Genomic DNA, 5,940 nt, shown 5'->3' with positions numbered 1-5,940 from the left:
TGTTCAAAAGCCAGCATCTGTGATGGTATGGGGGTGTATTTATACCCCAAACATGGGTAACTTACACATCAGGGAAGGCAACATTAATGCTGAAAGGTACACACAGGTTTTGGAGCAACATATATTGTCATCCAAGCAACGTTATCAAGGACGCCCCTGCTTATTTCAGCAAGACAATGCTGGTACTAGACTGGCCTGCCTGTAGTCTAGAAAATTGAAATGTGTGGTGCATTATGAAGCGTAAAATACCACAACGGAGACCCCAGACTGTTGAACAACTTAAACTGTACATCAAGCAAGAATGGGAAATATTTCCACCTGAAAAGCTTCAAAAATGTGACTCAGTTCCCAAACGTTTACTGAGTGTTGTTAAAAGGAAAGGCCACGTAACACAGTGGTAAAAATGCCCCTGTGACAACTTTTTTCAATGTGTTGCTGCTATTTAATCCTAAATAAATTATTATTTGCAAAAAAAAATGTTTCTCAGTTCGAACATTAAACATCTTGTCTTTGCAGTCTATTCAATTGAATATTTGCATCCAGTCTGCCGTTCATAAATCAAAAAGTTTGTACAATGAGGGGTTAGTGAATTGAGGCTCTACTGCATAATCAAGTGATGTCCGCACCTTGCTGCTTCGATGTTTAAGCTTTTTGGGTCACATTTTGCCAAATAAGCCCAGAACCATAATACCGATACTAGTGGAATCATACACTAAAGTCACAACTCTCATAGCTAGACGCAGGAACGTCGATATAATGATTGTTTTCATTTCAGGGCTGCCCCTAGTGTTTTAAAATGTAATTTCAATGTTATTAACTCATCCGTGTTATAATGATGTCTCCGAATCAATATCTATTATGTCGGAAGTTTGTACTCCACTCAGATCTAAATAGTAGTAGCAGAGAGGATAGCCCTAGTCTATATTACCAACTAAAGTAGATGATTCTGACTTGCCATGGCAGCAACATCCATGCTATTCTCCTGAGTCCAAGCTACAGGTATATTTCAAAACTATGTGCAATGTATCCTATAACAGGATATGACAGGAAAATTGGCTTATTGTGCATTTTGTTTATTTACTACAATTGCTAAAAACACAATTGAGGGTATTTATGAACACTAGTAGAGGGTGCATAACGAGAGATTGCAGTTTTTTGACGAATAGAAAGCAGCCCAATTATTTCTATGAGTCGGGATCGTGTCATGTTTGAACTTGCGTCCTCATTAAGAGTCCCTAACGCCAGAAGACTTGTGAATGTGCTAAAAGCGTTACCAGAACAACAACAACGCTCCTCGCCAAAGGACCCTCTCTCACCCCAGCCACCCTGTTAGAACCTCACAGGCCAAATTAAATTAGCATAATTAAAAATTAACATGCATTAATTGTCGTGCTCAATGCAAACTGGCGGCAAATGTGTCACTTACTGCAGGGGAACTGCTAAATGCTTTGTCACCTCCTGCTTTGGTGAGTGCTATCACCCTCTATACCACGGGTGTCAAACTCATTTTAGCTCAGGCACCGTTTACAGTAAGCCAGATAAGGTTATCCGGGGTAAATCACACCTAACCTTATCCGTGTCCACACACAACAATGCCACCGTTTAGGACCACCGCCCCCCTCCGTCCGCCGGCGCAACGCGACCTAGTACGCATGCGCGGAAAATGCGCACGTCGTAGTCACCTCCAGTGTTGCTTTGTGTGCAAGTTTTTAAATGTAAGTTATCTGAACAATATCCAGTGTTGTGGTATTTTAATTAACTGGAATCCAGTGTGCTGTGGGGCCCTATTGTAGTGAATCACACCTGAGATATCATACATTAATCAAATCTTTATTAGACACGTAAACAATGTGATGAATAACATTTTACATCAATCAATCTAGGGATCTAGATATCTGGTCAAGACACTCCTCACTCTTTTGCCTTCACCTTCATTGGCCATTCGATTTTGGTGACTTTATATACTCTGGACCCAGACGTTGAGTCCGCGACATACATGGCGGACAATAACTGATACAGTCTGCTTTGCCAGTCCAAATGCATTATTATGAAGCTGGCAGTGGCGCGTTCTTTCTGACGTCAATTCCTGTGTGGACGAGGTCTTTCTGGCGTCACTTCCTCTCCGAACTCACTTTGTAAATGGTCGATGAGTCCATACAAAGCTAAGTGCCGGAGATTCAAGAATTACGCGTTTTGTCCGTGGAGGGCATACTTGCCAACCTTGAGACCTCCGATTTCGGGAGGTGGGGGACGTGGTCGGGAGTGGGGCGGGCGGCGTGGTTGGGTCGGGGGCGTGGTAAAGAGGGAGGAGTATATTTACAGCTAGAATTCACCAAGTCAATATATATATATATATATAAGAAATACTTGACTTTCAGTGAATTTTAGTTATATATATTTATTTTATTATATATATATATATATATATATATATATATATATATATATATATATATATATATATATATATATATATAAAATAAATATATATGTACTGTATATAGCTAGAATTCACTGAAAGTATATATATATATATATATATATATATATATAAAATAAATTCTTGAATTTCAGTGTTCATTTATTTACACATATACACACACATAACACTCATCTACTCATTGTTGAGTTAAGGGTTGAATTGTCCATCCTTGTTCTATTCTCTGTCACTATTTTTCTAACCATGCTGAACACCCTCTCTGATGATGCATTGCTGTGTGGCACGCACAAAAGTGCTTTCATCAAAAGCACTAGAGTCTGGAATCTTCCATCTCTCCCTAGCATGACCCAAAACCGGTCAATCTTTGCTTCCTGAAGAAGATCTTCACTGTCAAGCACTTGGTAGTCCACTACTTCTTCCCCGAGGCTATCCAGGTCCAATCGCAGCTGCGGCTTGGAACTTACAAGCGTATTTCTTCATCTTAATCGTCGTCGGCGTCGCCACGGCTGTATCTTCCTCGTTCTGCTGCTTCGTCTCCTTGTTGTGTGCGCAGTTGTGCACTGCACTCTCTAAAAGCCGTAGATGTTATTGTCACATATGCATGTACAGTAGATGGCAGTATTGCCCTGTTTAAGAGTGTCACAACATTGCTGTTTACGGCAGACGAACTGCTTTACGGTAGACGAAAGCGTGACTGCTGTTGTTGTGTGTTGTTATCGCGCTGGGAGGACGTTAATGAAACTGCCTAACAATAAACCCAAATAAGAAACCAAGAACTCGCCTTCGGTCATTCTACAGTTATAACGTGATTGGGCAGGCACGCTGTTTTTATTGTGGGAAAGCGGACGTGAAAACAGGCTGTCGACACGTCACTCAGGTCCGCATGGAGCTGGAGGGTGTGTGGCCTCCAGCTCCGCCTGAATTTTGGGAGATTTTCGGGAGAAAATTTGTCCCGGGAGGTTTTTCGGGAGAGGCGCTGAATTTCGGGAGTCTCCCGGAAAATTCGGGAGGGTTGGCATTGGCAAGTATGGTGGAGGGGGACCTCAAACGCTGGTTTAGTGTGGCTGAAACGGGGCTTAGGCTAAATAATTATTTGTTCAAGGGGTTAAACGACTTAGTGTAGACATGGCCTCAGGGGCCGCATGGAGGAAAATCTATTGCCAAGTGGGCCAAAATGGTAAAATCATGGCGTGATAACTTAAAAATAAAGACAACTCCAGGTTGTTTTCTTTGTTTTACTTTGACCAAGCACGCACAAATCACAACTAATCCTCTGCACAAAAATATTCAAGTTTGTTGAAAAAATTCTGAGGAAATTGGTGCAGCTTCAAAAACACAATCAGCTTAGACTTCGTCTCAGTGTATCTACAAAGTCAGGATTAAACTCTAACTCACAGTCTTTCTGGGATTGAGCAAAACACACAACATGTAAACTCTTCTCGGTATCAAACACCTCCTTTGTCATGTCCACGTATCAATCCAGTGCTAACTCAACAACCCGTAAGAAACGGAGGTACAAACTATTCAAAAGGGTTCAAATCACTATTCTTGTGATTTTAAGAGACATTTTGGGGCAACGAAGGTGCAAAATCACCATGTGTTCGAAGCATAAGGCATACAACGGCAGGTTTTAAATTTCATGGGGGTCGAGGAGGAGGAGCCAGAGTCACCCTTTACTGTGTACTTCTTGCTTGGCCCCGGTATAAAATGTTCGCTTGCCTAACAGAATTGCTATTGTGACATCCAGTGGACACTTTTAGAACAGCAGTTTATTTTGTAAAAAAAAAAAAAAAAAAAAAAAAAAAGCAGCTCATTTTTATACTTGGCGAACTCATCACGCGGGCCGGAAAAAACTGTTAGCGGGCCAAATCAGGCCCGCGGGACGTACGTTTGACATCCCTGCTCTATACACTCTATCACTGGACACAGCATTAGGTACACCTTCACACTTTTATAGTGCGCTGATACCAAAGTCGTGCAATTAGGGCTAATCCTCTGCACATCCATCTATCTATTAATTTTTTACCACTTGTCCCTTTCGGGGTGGCGGGGGGAGGGGTGGGGGGCTAACCCAGCTGCACTCAGGCGGAAGGCAGAATGCGCCCTGGACAAGTCGGTTGAATTTTAACCTTGATCAAATGAAGATGATTATCGGCAATATTAACATTTAAAAAGCAAATTATATTGCAAATCAAACACGTTCACAACCACAAACCACCAAAATATTAGTGGTTCATTAAGTTGCGTAACGAGCAGTGATGTGCGGTGAGGTTGATGGCTGGTGAGGCACTGACTTCATCACAGTCAGATTTACAAACATATGAACCCTAAAGAGTATCGTATTCACCATTTGATTGGCAGCAGTTAACGGGTTATGTTTAAAAGCTCATACCAGCATTCTTCCCTGCTTGGCACTCAGCATCAAGGGTTGGAATTGGGGGTTAAATCCCCAAAAATTATTTCCGGGCGGGGCCCCGCTGCTGCCCACTGCTCCCCTCACCTCCCAAGGGGTGATCAAGGGATGGGTCGAATGCAGAGGACAAATTTCACCACAACTAGTGTGTGTGTGTGTGTGTGTGTGTGTGTGACAATCATTGGTACTTTAACTAAACTTTAACTTTACACATACAAACTGTAGCACACAAAAAAGCACATTTAATTAAAAAAACGTTATTATGGTCTTACCTTTACTTATAAGTGCGGGAACAGTGGTGTTCGTGTTGGAGGATTTGTGAATGAATCAAATATGAAATCCGTGCTGCAGTCTGCAGGTGTACCTAATGTTGTGTCCCTGCAGTCGTTCACAGCTCCTCCGGCGCGAGCATTGTTGTTTTTGCACTTTTTGGCTTCTTGTTAAGTGCCTTTTTTTGGGTGGATTCGGTCTTGCACGTGGAGGGTTTGGGTGTGGGCTTTAGTTGGTGTGGCACTCCCGTCGGGGGGTGCATTCTGCGGCGGGGGGTGAATTAACCGGCACCAGGAGGCGGGATTACTGCGAGCCTCAGCCAGTGCGTCTTCGCAGCAGTTTTATGATTGCTCAGCACAAGAAATACGTTACACACATACAGTTGTTGACAAAATACACTGTACATTATATACCTCAGCTAACTAAACTATGGAAATGTATAATATAATTCATATAGCAATACGGTCTCACTGCACAGCAGGCCAGCAGTTAGCCGAGTCCGCAATCCATGGTGAGGCACAACTGAGTGACGTGCCTCAACTGGCTGCTGTTCACCGCACCATCTCTTCTCAGTTTTTGAATGACAAATGTGAAAATTCAGGGATTTTTAATAAAAATAATCTAAAACTGGTGAAGTTAAGTGGAAAATAACTTTATAGTATAATCACTGAATACATATAACAATTTAATTAATTTGTTTTCTTTTTACATTTTTTTTCTTTCCATGAGGCAGGTGAGGCGGGGCCTCATCTGCCTCACCTGCCTCACCTGCGGGGCTTCACCTGCCTCCAGTGACCGCACGTCACTGGTAACGAGC

The sequence above is a fragment of the Nerophis lumbriciformis genome, linkage group LG13 (genome assembly GCF_033978685.3).
Source record: "Nerophis lumbriciformis linkage group LG13, RoL_Nlum_v2.1, whole genome shotgun sequence".
Classification (NCBI taxonomy): Eukaryota; Metazoa; Chordata; class Actinopteri; order Syngnathiformes; family Syngnathidae; genus Nerophis; species Nerophis lumbriciformis.
This window is presented reverse-complemented; position numbering follows the sequence as displayed.